This window comes from Mobula birostris, chromosome 14, assembly GCF_030028105.1.
Source record: "Mobula birostris isolate sMobBir1 chromosome 14, sMobBir1.hap1, whole genome shotgun sequence".
Classification (NCBI taxonomy): Eukaryota; Metazoa; Chordata; class Chondrichthyes; order Myliobatiformes; family Myliobatidae; genus Mobula; species Mobula birostris.
Genome location: NC_092383.1, coordinates 86,587,534 through 86,603,759, shown reverse-complemented (window position 1 = coordinate 86,603,759; position 16,226 = coordinate 86,587,534). Strand labels below are relative to the sequence as shown.

At 43.6% G+C, this 16,226-nt stretch overlaps 1 pseudogene; it reads left to right on the top strand.

Annotated features, from left to right (window-relative positions):
• Positions 1-16,226, top strand: part of LOC140209405 (uncharacterized) — a 110,139-nt pseudogene that overhangs the window by 68,852 nt on the left and 25,061 nt on the right.

The window sequence follows — 16,226 nt, the reverse complement described above, 5'->3', positions numbered from 1 at the left end:
TTATCTTCCTATTTCTAGCCTCACTAGCACGTGGCATGGGTAGCAATCTCTAGATTGCAACCCTGGAGGCCCTGTCCTTCAACTTTGCACCTAACTTTCTAAACCCTCTTTGCAGGACCTAATCCTCCTTCCTATCCACGTCATTAGTCCCTACATGGACCACGACATCTGGCTGCTCACCCTCCCTCCTGAGAAGGCCGAGAACTCGATCTGAGATATCGCAGACCCTGGTACCAGGGAGGCAACAGACCATCCGTGATCTCGATCTCTTCCACAGAACCTCTTATCTGTCCCCCTAACTATTGAATCCCCTATCACTACTACTCTCCTCTACTCCCTCCTTCCCTTCTGAGCTGAGGGTCCAGATTCGGTGCCGGAGACGTGACCATTACAACTTGTCCCCAGTAGGTCGTCTCCACCAACAGTATCCAAATTGGTATACTTATTGTTGATGGGAACGGCCACTGCGGTGCTCTGCTCTTTCTGTCTATTCCCCTTCCTCTACTGACAGTCACCCAACTACCTGCCTCCTGACTTTTAGGGGTGACTGTCTCCCTGAAATTCCTGTCTATTTCTGCCTCAGCCTCAGGAATGATCCGAAGTTCATCCAGCTCCAGCTCCAGTTCCCTAACTCGGTTTGTCAGGAGATGCAGCTGGATGAACCTTTTACAGGTGTAGTCATCAGGGATAATTGTGCTGTCCCTGACTTCCCACATACTGCAAACGGAGCACTCGACTGCCCTAACTGCTGCCTCCATTACCTACTCCTAAGTTAATTAAATTAATTAAAGGAACTTACCCGGCCTTACCTCACTGGGAGCAAGCTTGTCCTCAGCCTCTGCTCGCCAAAGCCTCAAAGCTCCACTCCTACCCGGAGCCACTCACACACTGGCCGCTCCTCTTTAGTTGCCCCTCCTTATATTTGTCCCTGCCAATTATCTCAAGTACTCACTCCTCCAATCAACTAATCAACACTCTGATTAATCCTTCAGTTGCCCTCCACGCTCCTTTTCAAGCACACTCACCTCAGCTCCTCAGCTGCTTCCCAGCTCTCAGCGCTCTCCCGAGCCCCTCGTTCCTCCTCGTGCTGCGATGGTCCCGCGATCACACTGTGGATTCATATGCCTGAGGTTGTTGTTGTATGTTTCAATAACTAATAAATAATCTGTTAATATTCTTATTAATAAATTGTTGATATTAATAAGTAATTTATCCTTTTGGTTTAGTTGAGAATGAAATTCAAACGTAGTGAACAGATCACATTTAGGCTCCTGGATTTTCTTAATGGAATCAAGACCATAAGATCATAAAATATGAGCTAGCATGATGATGTATGCAATTCACATGATACATGCACGCCTCGTTTGAAATGAAGAACGAAGTTAGACCCACATTCCCTGACTCCCATATCTTCTTTTGAATTAGATTGATGTTTTGAAGTTACAAAACATAGCATTGGTGACGACGTATCTTTAAAATGAATGTTAGATGGCTGTCAACCTGCTGAAGTGCAGCAAAAGATTTGAAGTAAAGAAACATTGCAAGTAAAAGAAATTGTAGCCCAGCACGTGCAGAGGTGGTCCAAATTAATAGAAAAGCAGCACAGCACATGTTCTTCTGAATGGAGAACACAATCAAGTTTTGAAAACATCAGAAATCAGAAGAATTCATCCATTCATAAAGAGTGAGAACCAGACGCTAATTATCATTTAAAACAGCACAAACAGCTAGCTACATCAGAAAGACGGGCTCGTCTGATTCCACACCAGACAATCGGACTGTGTATACTGAGTTAATTCAACAATAGTTTGAAGCAAATATAATAGATACCGAGAAACAAGTGCCAATTTTGCTGAGTACTTTGCCTTTAAAGGCATACAGTTTGCTTTGAAATTTAGACTGCTCCAAACAAACCAGCAGAAATTTAGAACATTTAGAAACAATGTTATTATCAATTACAGAAAGCTTTAGGTTTCATTTGCAGAATCAGAAAGAAGGGGAGTCCACTTCAGCGTTTGTGGCTGAATTGAAGAGATTATCTGAGTATTATCAGCTCAATGCTGGGCTTGATGATGCACTGAAAGATTATTTAGTTTGTGGAATCTTACAAGAAAGCAGTCAAAAATAGCTCTTAACTGAAGCACAACTCACATTCAACAGAACATCTAAAATTGTTGTTTCAAAGGAAACCACAGACAGGGATGCAATTGAATTGTAGTCAAGAATGAAAGTTAGTGTAAACAATTTGCAATATCCGAACACAAACTGGCCAGGCTGAACAAATTGTGTTAGCATTGTGTCAGGGGCTCACATTCACCAAATAAATGCAGGTTTAAAGGTGAAACTTGCAGAAGTTGCAATAAAGTAGGACTCATACAAAGAGCATGTCGGGGAGACAAAAATAAGAGGACAGTACACCTTGGACAATTGAACTTGAAGGCAGATTGCAAGGTCAATGGCAGAACTCTGAGCAATGTGGAGGTACAGAGGGATATTGGGGTCCAAGTATGTTGATTCCTCGAAGTTGCTGCACGAGTTAAAAGAATGTTAAAGAAGGTGTGTGATGCACTGGGGACTGATTTCCAGAGCTGCAAGGTAATGGTGCAGCTCTGTAAAACTCTGATTTGATCACCCTTGGAGTATTGTAGAGTGTAAGCCATAGATTGAGTGGACAGCCAGCACCCCTTTCCCGTGGTGACAATGACCAATACCAGAGGACGTCCATTTAAGGTGATTGGAAGAAAGTTTAGGGGTAATATAACAGGCAAGTTTTTTTTTACACAGATTGGTGTGTCCCTGAAATGCATGGCAGGCATGGGAGTAGAGGCTGATATAATAGGAACATTTAAGAGACTTGCAGATAGGCACGCACATGTATGTATGAAAAATAATGTGTTATGGGCTATGTAGGAGGGATGAATTAGACTGATCATGGAACATAGATTGTCTGAGTATTGTATGCCGAAAGACTCATCCTGTACTCTACTAATCTATATGAAATATTGACTGTACTCTTTTCCATTGATGCTGCCTGGCCTGTGAAATTCCCCCAGCATTTTGTGTGTGTTGCTACAAATAACAGAACTGTTTTCTTTTTCTCCACTTTTCAGAATTACACTTTCTTCATATATAGTGATATTTTCAAATTTTGATAATAAATTTACTTTAAACTTTTTGAGCTTTAATAAGGTGCATGATTACTTATCTACAGTAACGCATTTTTGAGCATAGATCACAGAAATTTACAGCACATTACAGGCCCTTCGGCCCACAAAGTTGTGCCAACCATGTAACCTACTCTAGAAACTGCCTAGAATTTCCAAATAGCTCTCTATTTTTCTGAGCTCCATTTACTTATCTACGAGTCTCTTAAAAGACCCTATTGAATCCCACCTCCACCACCATTGCCGGCAGTGCATACTGCACAATGACAACTCTGTGTGGAAAAATTTACCTCTCACTTAGACCTTGTACCTACTTCCAAACTCCTTGAAACTATGATCCTTTATGTTAGCCATTTCAGCCTGGGGTAAAAGCCTCCGGCTATCCACACGATCAATGCCTCTCATCATCTTACACACCTCTTTCAGGTCATCTCTCATCTTCTGTAACTCCAAGAAGAAAAGGACAAGTTCACTCAACCTGTTCTCATTGGGCATGATCTCCAATCCAGGCAACATCCTTTTAAATCTACTTTGCACTGTCTCTAGAGTATCCACATCCTTCCTGTAGTGAGGTGACCAGAACTGAAGACAGTACTCCAAATGAAGTCTAACTAAGGTCTTATATAGCTGTAAAATTACGTCACAGCTCTGAAACTCAATCCCATGGTTGATGAAGGCCAAAATACCATACACCTTCTTAACAACACAGTCAACCTGCACGGCAGCTTAGAGTCCCCTATGGACACAGATCCCAAAATCACATTGATCCTCCACACTGCCAAGAGTCTTACTATTAACATTATATTCTGTCTTCAAATTTGACCTCCTGAAATAAATCACTTCACATTTATCTGGGTTGAAGTCCATCTGCTATTTCTCAGTCCAGTTCTGCATCCTATCGACATCGCACTCTAACCTCAGACAACCCTCCAGACTATCCACAACACCCCCAACTTTTGTGTCATCAGCAAACTGACTAACCCACCCTTCCACTTCTTCATCCAGGTCATTTATAAAAATCACAAAGAGGAGGGGTCCCAGAGCAAATCACTGTGGAACACCACTGGTCACCCTCCTCCATGCAGAATACAAACCATATACAAACACTCTTTTCCTTCTGTGGACAAGCCAATTCTGGATTCACAAAGCAAGGTCTCCTTGGATCCCATGCCTCAATATTTTCATAAGGCTTGATGTGCCCTTGACAAAGCCATGCTGACTCTCCCTAATCAGATTACGTCTGTTAGAACCACGGATTCGGCAGCGCAGGAGATTCGGCAATTGCACTCATGAATGTGCATGTGTCAGCTAATTGTTACTTCATTGTGATAGTATTTAACTCCAGTCATAGTATTTGTCGAGACTTGGTCATGGACATAGCTACACTTCATTACCTGCATTCTGCCTTGGCTGAGAAATTGGACTGTCAACTGACTGTGAAGACAAGCGGTATTCATTTTATTCTTAGTTGTTCTTTTCAGCCGCACTGTAGGCTCCACTTTCCATCTGAGTGTTTTAGTCAATGGCCCTGTTTGGCCTAACGTTTATTGTTTTCTTTTTCCTTTCTAACATCGTTCACATTAAAGTCTGTGAAATATCGAACCACTTCAGTTTCTCTCACTCTGCACTTGGGCCATATCCAAATCTGGTGACAATATATTTCCAAATGTTCATAAATCCTGCCTCTCAGGATCTTCTCCAACAACTTGCCCTCCACTGAAGTAAGACACACTGGTCTATAATTTCCTGGAGTATCTCTAATCCCTTTTCTGAACAAGTGAACAAAGTTTGCAACCATGCAGTCCTCTGGTACTTCGCCTGTCCCTATTGATGATACAAAAATCATCACCAGAATCTCAGCAATCTTCTTCCTCGCTTCCCCCTGTAGCCTGGGGTATATCACGATCGGTCCCGGTGACTCATCTAACTTAGTACCTTTCAGAAGCTCCAGCAGATCCTCTTTCTTAATGTTTATTCACTCAACTGTTTCAATCTGCTGTATGTCACCCTCACAATTGCTAAGGTCCTTTTCATTGGTGAATACTGAAGCAAAGTATTCATTAGGTTCCTCCGCTATCTCCATTGACTCCATACACGTTTTTCACTATCGCTCCTGATTAGTCCTATTCTCACATGGCTCATCCTCCTGTTCTTCACATATTTGTAGAACGCCCTTGGGTTTTCCTTCATCCTGTTTACAAGTGCCTTCTCATGGCCCCTTCTGGCTCTCCTAATTTCATTCCTGAGCTCCTTTCTGGCACCCTTGTAATTTTCTTGAGCTCTAACAGTACCTAGTTTCTTGAACCTTTTGTAAATTTTTCTTTACTTTTTATCTAGATTTTCTACATCCTTTGTACACCGTGACTTTTTTATCCCACAATCCTTTCCCTGCCTCAATGGAACATACCCATGCAGAACGCCATGCAAATGTTCCCTGAACACTTGCCACTTTTTTGCCATGCATTTCCCTGAGAACATCAGCTTCCAATTTATGTTCCTAAGTTCCTACCAAACAGTATCATATTTCACCTACCCCAATTAAATGTTTTTGCAAATAGTCTGCTCCTGTCTCTTTCTAGCGCTAAGGTAAAGCAGAAAGAGTTGTGATCACTATCTCCAAAATGCTCTTCTACTGAGAGATCTGACACCTGACAGTTCATTTCCCAATACCAGATCAAGTACAGCCTCTTCTCTAGTTGACTTATCTACGTATTGCATCAGGAAACCTTCCTGAACACAACTAACAAATTCCACCCCACCTAAACCCCTTGCTCGAAAGAAATGCTAGTCAATATTTGGAAAGTTACAATCACTCATCACAACAACCCTTTTATTTTTGCACCATTCCAGAATCTGCCTCCTTATCTGCTCCTCGATGTCTCTGTTACTATTGGGTGATGGTCTATAAAAAACACCCAGCAGAATTTTTGCCCCCTTCCTGTTTCTGACTTCCACCCACAATGACGCAGTAGACAATCCTTCCAAGACTTCCTCCTTTTCTGCAGCCGTAATACTATCCCTGATTAGCAATGCTTCTCCCCCATCTCTTTTGCCTCCCTCCCAGTCCTTTTTAAAACCTCTAAACTCGGCACACTCAGCAGCCATTCCTGCACCTGAGACATCCAAGTCTCTGTAGTCACATCAACATGATAGTTCCACATATTGCTCCCCACTCTAAGTTCATCTGCCTTGCCTATGATTCTCCTTGCATTAAAATAGACACATCTCAAACCATCTGGCTGAATGCATCTTTGCTGTATCATCTGTTTCTCCTCCCTCACAAACTTCCTACAAGCTGTCCCGACTTTTGCACCACTACCACATCCTCTGCCTCTTCACTTCGGTTCCCACCCCACTGCAAATCTAGTTTAAACCCTCCCCAATAGTATGAGCAAACCTCCCTCCCAGGATATTAGTTACCCTCCAGTTCAGGTGCAACCCGTCCCCCTTGTACAGGTCACCCCTTCCCCAGAAAAGGTTCCAATGATTCAAGAACTTGAAACCCTGCCCCCTGCTCCATCTCCTCAGCCACTCATTCATCTGTGTTATCTTCCTGTTCTGACCTTCACTAGCTCATGGCACCAGGAGTAATCTGGAGATTACCACCTTGGAGGTTCTGCTCTTCAGCCTCCTTCCTGACTCCCTAAATGTACGACGCAGAACCTCTACCCCTCTCCTGCCTATATCATTGGTACCAACATGTACTGTGACCTCCAGCTGCTCACGCTCCCCTTCAAGAATATTCTTCAACCATTCTGAGACATCCTGAACCCTAGCACACAGGAGGCAACACACTATCCTGCTGTTTCTTTTGCTGCTGCAGAATCCCCTATCTGCATAAATGGAGTGAGAAAGAGACACAGCATGAAAATTTCTGGTCACTGTACAAAGGTTTTAAAGAAGAATGAGCAATGGAAATAAAAGTTGGGTGCTGACTAAAATGAGTGAGCTGCAAACTTTTGCAGCTTGCATTGTTCATCAGGGTGTGAATCTGCAAATAGAAGGTGTAACTTTTCTCAGTACTGATCTGTGACTGTAACCCATGAATGTACAATAAAGGGTCTTGAAAATAAGAGGTGAACTACACTATTGTCATTATAATCATGAAGTTAGAAAATGCAAAGGACCTTTTCAAGTTCAATCTGAAGTTCAAGTTTATTTGTCATTCAACCATGCACATGTAACAGCTAAACAAAACAATGTTCCTCCGGAGCCAAGGTGAAAAACACAGAAGACAGTTACACACAGCACACATCACACAACACATATAGTTAAAAAAGCACATAGATACACAAAAATAAATAATAATGATAATAATAATATCAGTGCAAATCTCTGAGTGACATATCCGTCCTGAAGACTGATGGTGCAGGGGATATTGTCTCAGAGTGACGTTTCTCTAACAAGAGCGCAGCAGCTCTTTTTGAACTTTGATAAGGTGCACGACTACTGTCCTATTGTAATGCATGTTGAAGAAATGGAGTGAGAAAGAGACTCAAGCATGAAAATAAAGTTGGTGCTGATTAAAATGAGTGAGCTGCAAATTATTGCAGCTTGCATTGGTCATCAGGGTGTAAACCTGCAAACAGATAGTGTAACTTTTCTCAGTACTAACATGCACCTGTAACCCATAAATGTACATACATAGAATAAAATGTCTTGGAAATAAAACAGAAGGTGAACTTCATTATTGTAACTACAATCAGGGTAGTATATGGTGACATATATGTACTCTGATAATAAATTTAATTTGAATTTTAAACTTTGAAATGCCTCATTGACAAGGAGGAATATGACACAATAGTCTTCACCTGCTGTGTGAGGATGTGAAGCAAAAACACTAGAGTCTGTTAGGAGCTCTTGACCTCTACAGGTCAGGGTTATCTGATGGGATTTGATTAGCCCGAGATAATTTCATTTACAGTGGTCCCACTTGTGAATCTGGACCTGTTAAACCCAAACTCATTAATAGTCTGAGGGAATGAACTTGCTCGTTTTTTTTTCTGCTGCAAAACAGGGAATTTTACATCAGAAGACAGTTAAAACAAACCTGATTCTGATTCTGAAAGGGGCCCTTTCCCTTTCTGAGGACATCCCAAAGCAATTCTCAGTGGATATGCTGAGAACTTCTGTGCTCTTTACATGACTTACAAAACAGAATTTAAGGAAGTACCAATGGATGCCTCATGTAACTGAGAGGGTCATGGTTTTTGACTTCTCCAGTACATTCAACACCATCCGCCCTGCTCTGCTGGGGGAGAAGCTGACAGTGATGCAGGTGGATGCTTTCCTGGTGTCATGGATTCTTGATTACCTGACTGGCAGACCACAGTACGTGTGCTTGCAACACTGTGTGTCCGACAGAGTGATCAGCAGCACTGGGGCTCCACAGGGGACTGTCTTGTCTCCCCTTCCCTTCACCATTTACACCTCGGACTTCAACTACTTCACAGAGTCTTGTCATCTTCAGAAGTTTTCTGATGACTCGGCCACAGTTGAATGCATCAGCAAGGGAGATGAGGCTGAGTATAGGGCTACGGTAGGAAACTTTGTCACATGGTGTGAGCAGAATTATCTGCAGCTTAATGTGAAAAAGACTAAGGAGCTGGTGGTAGACCTGAGGAGAGCTAAGGTACGGGTGACCCCTGTTTCCATCCGGGGGGTCAGTGTGGACATGGTGGAGGATTACAAATACCTGGGGATAAGAATTGACAATAAACTGGACTGGTCAAAGAACACTGAGGCTGTCTACAAGAAGAGTCAGAGCCGTCTCTATTTCCTGAGGAGACTGAGGTCCTTTAGCATCTGCTGGACGATGCTGAGGATGTTCTACGAGGCTGTGGTGGCCAGCGCTATCATGTTTGCTGTTTTGTGCTGGGGCAGCAGGCTGAGGGTAGCAGACACCAACAGAATCAACCAACTCATTCGTAAGGCCAGTGATGTTGTGGGGATGGAACTGGACTCTCTGATGGTGGTGTCTGAAAAGAGGATGCTGTCCAAGTTGCAAGCCATCTTGGACAATGTCTCCCATCCACTACATAACATACTGGTTGGGCACAGGAGTACATTCAGCCAGAGACTCATTCCACCGAGATGCAACACTGAGCGTCATAGGAAGTCATTCCTGCCTGTGGCCATCAAACTTTACAACTCCTCCCTTGGAGGGTCAGACACCCTGAGCCAAGAGGCTGGTCCCGGACTTATTTCCTAGCATAATTTACATATTACTATTTAACTATTTATGGTTTTATTACTATTTATTATCTATGGTGCAACTGTAACGAAAACCAATTTCCCCCAGGATCAATAAAGTATGACTACGACTATGACTATGACTATGACTAAACAAATTGTTCCATCATCTGCCTTCATTGTTCCATCACTTAAGAGCATAAGACCAGAAGACAATATTCCAGGAACATAATTAGGCCATTCAGCCTATCAGTCTGTGCCACCATTCTATAATGGCTGACTTATTATCCACCTCAGCCCCATTCTCCACATAACCTTCAACACCCTTACTAATCAAGAACCACCAACATCCACTTTAAATATTCACAATGACGTAGTCTCCACAGCCTTCTTTTTCAATGAATTCCACAGGTTCACCACTCTCTGACTAAAGAAATTCTTTCTCATCTCTGTTCAAAAGGGATGTCATTGTATCGGAGACTCCCCCATGATAGGAAACATCGTCTCCACATACACTCCATCCAGGCCTTTCACTATTCAAGAGATTCCAATGAAATTTCCCCCTCATTTTTCTAAACTCCAGCAAGTACAGGCCCAGAGCCATCAAACGCTCCTCATGTGTTAACCTTGCTCATTCCTGGGATCATTCCCATGAATCTCCTCTGGACCCTCTCCAAATACAGCACATCCTTTCATAGATAGGGTTTCCTAAACTGTTCAACATATTCCAAGTGCAGTCTGACCAATACCTTATAAAGCCTCAGTTCTTTGATAACTTCCCAAAAACCAACTGGAAAACATTTTATGATCCCATAGTTGTGTTTACAGCTGTGCACAGGATTGGGATTAATTTTAAACACAAAGGTCAAAAGGCCTTTACTTCATGGAATTATTATTGTTGTTCAGTGATCTTGCTGAAACAAAAATGCTGATCTGAAGATATTTTGCATCTCTGCACTTGCTCTCATCAGCATATAGCACAATGGTTATTGAGAAGTTTTCCAAAAAGTGATGGGAAAATACAGGAAGAGGGTAGAACAATTTGTTTATATATAGCATCTACTGGTACTTCCCTATATTCTGTTTGGGAAGATAAATAAAGAAGACAGAAGTTCTAACCACATCTTTTGCTGAGAGTGAAAATTACACAGATGACAGTAGTGACTGATACAACAGAGTCAGCACTCATACTATATCCCAATGTACAGAATTTAAGCAGACATACATTCATGGCTAATATACTGCACTGTTTTCTCCTAAAACACATGTAACAAACTCAAAGTAACAAAAGCTCTCTATCTATACTGAATTATTTTTATCATTTATCCATTTCTGTACAATGTGAAATTCAGTGTTTATAAACAATTGCAAAATCAGCAACGAAAATTCAGGACAATATAAATCAGCCACATTCTTGGATCATCTCAACCCTCGCACTGCAATGAAATTAAGATTGAACAATGAAACAACACACACAAAATGCCGGGGGAGCTCAGCAGTCCAGGCAGTTGAACAATTAACATTGTTTAGTTAAACTCCAAGATGGTGCCGATACAGATAATTTCAGGACATACAGTATGCCAGTGATATGAAACTTGATTTTGATTCTGATCCTGTATTGTTTCTCCAACAAGTGTGACATGTGAGAATTGTTATCCCTTGTACTGAAGCTCTCTCTGTTACAAGGGGGGCTCTGGTAGCGGACCCAAATGCAAGACACAGACACTGAAGTTCTAGGAACAGGACTAGGTTTGTCAGGAAAGCAAGGGAAGAAACAATGCTGGACATTGACACAGGCCCTGGGCGAGGATTCAGGGCCTGGGCTAGGACTTGGGCTAGAAGCACGGAACCCGGATGTGGAATGAGGAACAAAGAGCCTGGACTAGGAACTTGCAACCAGAGCCTGGACAAAGACCCGGAACCTGGGTCTTAGTTGGGACTTGGAACCTGAGTCTTGACTCGGAACCAGAACCCGGGTCTAGGCTGGGACTCAGGACTAGGATCTCGGCAAGGACAGGATGTGGAACTCCTGCACAGCACGAGGTTCTTGAATGTGGCTTGGATAGGCCGAGGGACTCCTGGACTGGATGAGGGAACTCCAGCACAGGACGTGGCTTTTGAACTAGATTTGGCTCGGCTCTTGGACTCGGCTTGGTTAGGCTCTTGGGTACGGAGCTGGGACTCCTCCTTGGAGCACAGGGCAGGGATGTCTGCTGAGGATTTGGATTGGGCGATCCAGCACAGGATGAGGAATCTCCAGCACTGGGCTGGGCGAGGCACCAGAACTGGATAAGGACACAAAGATCAGACTTAGACAAGGCTGGAACACGGCGCCTGGACTTGGTCTTGGAACACAGCAACAGAGAGCTTTGGATTTGAGCACAGGAACAGGAACCACAGAGTCAGGACTCCTCCTTGGGAAGCACAAGATGTAGGGTTGGGACTTGTACACAGAACATGGAAACTAAACAGAGGGACACAAAGAGACAGTTCCAAACTCAATGACAGATTGTTCCCTCTCTTGGCACGGCAAGGCTCTGGTCTCACTCCGGCGGCTGAACTTGACAAGGTTGCAGGCAAAGGTTTCAGAAGGAAGGGAAGGGAACAGTCCAGCCAAAACAATCCCTAGGTTTGCAGAGGTATTTATGTGCCAGGCCGAATTGAGAATCAGGTGCCTCAATTAAGGCACCCAACAGAACAAGAGAGAAAACAGGAAAACCCAGAACAAGCATTGATGGACTGGACCGTGAACAGAAATGCAGACTTCACTGACTGGACCATGACACTCTAAGACTTCATCTGCCTCAGGGAATCGCACAGTATGAATCTGGATAGATCACACTTTGACTAACATTGAAAGATCTAACCAGGTGAACAGGAATATTGGGAAGCTAGCAACTGAGAATCTGTGCAAAAGTATGCAGAGTTAGGATATGGAGGTGAATTAGGTAAGATAAAAATGTCTTCTCCTTAGACAAGTGTGACCTGTCCATTTACTTTGCCCTATGATTCTATGAGAAATAGAAACTACAGCGGTTGTCTACTTACACAGACCATTTCCTGTCAAAGTGGAGCCGAGTTGGTTTAGGAACAGTTCCGACGTGGCTTTTACCCATTGTGAATGTGTAATTCCATTCAGTAGGTTTCCCCTCACATCTAACTAAAGCAAAGTGAAATCACATCAGAGCTCTTGAAATTGCACCAACGGAGGGAAAAGAATTCAGAAGAGGTGAGCTCTAAGAGTTACTTTAAAGAGTGGGCACAGCCTTTAGAGAGGGAATGAAGTGGAGTACTGTATGCTGAGTTTCCATGAAAGGCCCCTTCTACATCACACCTATTTCCTACCTCTTCATCGCTGTTCAAAAGGGATGTCTCTGGGGGACTAAGATTGCTTCTGCCCTCTCTGCCCCAGCCAATGATTCTGCCGATGTTGGGCAAACATGCTGCCGAAGGCGTTTACAAAAGTGCAGAGGGCAAGCTCTTCCTGGGCTGCAGGAGGGAACTGGCGGTAGCCTTGCTGAGTACAGTGGCTGTGATCTGCCGCAGGGGCCCCCAAGCTTTCTCCGTACTGCACCGTCTGTGGCACAGTTCTTCCCTCATTGCTCGAAACAGCGCTCCAGCACTGATACAAGGGCCCGATAGTCATGCTGCTTGTCTAGCGTTAGGTCGATGAGGGCTCACAGGGTCTACCCCTCCAGCACCACGGAAAAGTGCACAGCCACCTCGGCGGGCTCTACCTGTTGTGCCATGAGGCAAGTTTGACTTGCTCCGGGCGGCTGGACTGTTGTATCTGGGGAGCTCCAGGGTTGATCTTGTGGCGCTAATCGTTGAGGCCCTTTGGTCTTCCTCTTGCTCCAGCAGCATCTGCCTCATGCCCATCCTCCCATGGCTACGACATCTTGCATTCCCTGGTGCGGGTCGTGACAGAGGCGGGTGTTGCGCTCCGCCGTGTCCGCCAGGTTGGGTTGACTGGTACGCTCTCTCCGTCGGGGCTCCCTGGGAAGGCACGAAGCTCGGTTCCCAGGTCCTCCCTGGGGTCTCATCTCATGAGCTCGGTACGGGGCAGGCATACTGCTCGGCCCTGGACTTATTACGCGTGTCTTAAGGCACTCTATACAACGTCGTAGCCCTTCAATCTCATTGTCAATTTTGCATCCCACTCCTGATACCAACGTGGCGAACATTTGGTCCACAATGACAGACGAGGAAACTCATTGAACTCAACAACCATTGTATTGTTATAAACCCAAAACAGTCTAGGAACCATGACCCGGAGAGTGAACCCAACCAGTCTCATACAGATGGGGGAGGTAACCATCACACACCTCCATTGCAGTTAGGGTGACCCACAAATACACAAGCAAATAACTGTATAATCCAAGCTAAAATGTAACAATAAAAGAACTGGAACTTCCCACCATAATCCCATAAAAACATTTGAACACAAGAGCAATAAATAGTGCTGGTCATTAGAAATTCAGGGGCGGTGTCACAATATTATGATTAGTTTTTCTTAGGGTTCTTTTACCTTAATCTGTCAAATCAATCCAGGTTCATTGCACAACACCCAATCCAGAATAACTGATCCCCTAGTGAGCTTAGCCACAAACTGCTCTAAAAAGACATCTCATAGGCACTCCAGAAATTCTCCATCCTGGAAACCGGCACCAACCTGATTTTCCCAATCTACCTGCACACTGAAGTCTCCCATGACCGTTGTAACATTCACGAGAAAACCTGAAGGTGCTGGCAGTCTGAGCAACACACCCAAAATGCTGGAGGAACTCAGCAGGCCAGGCAGCATCTATGGAAAAAAGTACAGTCGACATTTTGGCCCATAGATGCTATCTGGCCTGTTGAGTTCCTGCAGCATTTTGTGGCTGTTGTAACATTGCCCTTTTGGCATGCATTTTCTATCTCCTGTTGTAACTTGCAGACCACATCCTTACTACTGTTTGGGTGTCTGTATACAACTCCCATCAGTGTCTTTTTACCTTTGCAGTTCCTTAGTTCTACCCACAATGATTCAAAGCTGCCCGACCATATGTCATCTATTTCTAATGATTTGATTTCATGTTTTACCAATAAAGCCAGCCCACCTCATCTTCCTTCCTGCCTGTCTTTTCGATACAATATGTATCCCAGGACATTCAATTTCCAGCTAGAATCTTTTCTCAGCATGATTCAGTGATGCCTACAACATCACACCTACCAATCCTCAACTGTGCTGCAAGATCATCTACCTCATTTTGTATACTGCGCACATTCAGATATAACACCTTCAGTCCTGTATTCACTCTTTTCAATTTTGTCTGCCTTTTATGTTGCAACTCATCCCGTTGATATATTTTCTAATCCTGATATTTTAGCTCTTCTCAGCATTTAATTTAATCCTTGGGAACTGTTTGAAAGTTTCTCTCTTGCTAAATATAGCTAAAAGCTTTGAAGATCGTCACTTCCTACTCTCCAGTTGTGGTTTTTGATCAAACTCCCTGCTGCTTTCTTCCTCATTTTTATTTCCCAGCTATTTCTCTCTGAGGACAGATAGGTCCTGGCTGGGTCTCTGCGAATAAAAAGATGTGGACTTCAGTTCTTCTGATTGGTTTCCTACCCGGTGAGTAACAAACTGCGCTGGACATTTGCATCATCAGTTTTGGTTTGGGGGTCATACACCATTTTCAGAACAGTATTTGAATACCTGTAGACACTAAAGATGTCAGAAACTGGAGTTCAGAGTTCACTCCTGGAGGAACTCAATGGGTCAAGCAGCTTCTTTCAGGGAGAGGGGAAATGTCAACGGTTTGGGTCGAGACCCTGCGTCACGTGTGAGTGGAGAGGGATAGAGTGTAAATAGAAGAGGGGGAGGTGTGAGACTGGGTCCACTAGGTGGTAGGGGATTGAGGAGGGGTGAAGCACAGTCGGCAAATAGAATGGAGAGGGGAAGGTGTGGAGTTTCAAGTGGGTGAGAGGTGAAGCAGATAAGGAGAAAAGGGGAATAGTATGGAGTCAGTCAGGAGAGAATATGTCCAGGTGGAGAAATCTCCTGGTGGCTGTTAAGCGAGAACATCAGGTCTGCCATTTCTGGAATCTGATTTCACAATGTAGGGATCACTATGAGATTATTGTCTTGAAATCAGTGTCATTCCTGGACCATTTCAGTGGGGCAATTAGTAAAGAACATTACTAGATCTAGAGTCAAAGGTAAACCAGGGTGTGTAGGGATGAAAGATTTCTGTCCTGAAAGGCCTTTCTGATCCAGATGGGATTTTGACAGTCTGGTAGTTGATCATTATCATTATTGATATGTGTTTTTAATCCAGAAATAATTAATAAATTATCTACATAAACTCTTAATGTATCCTTAAAGAAATTAAAATTGCACCTGGATTTCTAGACACTAAAGTACTAATGACCACTATTGCACCACCTTCTAATTACACAGAGAAATACTTGATAGGTACAAAATATAAAGTTTCCATCAGAACCAGAGGGCCTGGTTTTAGACATCATGAGGGGTTTCTTTCTGCAGTTTATAAACTGGTCTGTAAGTGAGGAGTAAATCAGGACACCAGCCTAATGGAGAGGACTGAAACATGATCTCAAATGATCCTACCAACTTCCAGCTCAATCAGTTTCAATAGATACATTTAATGTACATCCTGAAATTCTTTTTCTGAGCATACATCCACAAAAACAGAGGAATGCCTCAAAGAATGAATGACAATTAAATGTTAGAACCCCAAAGAACCCCCCAACTCCCCCTCTCACGCATAAGCAGCAGCAAAGCAATGATCCCCCCTCCCCCACCAGCAAAAAAGCATCAACACCCCACCCACTGAGCACTCAAGCATGCAGCAAAGCATAAATAAA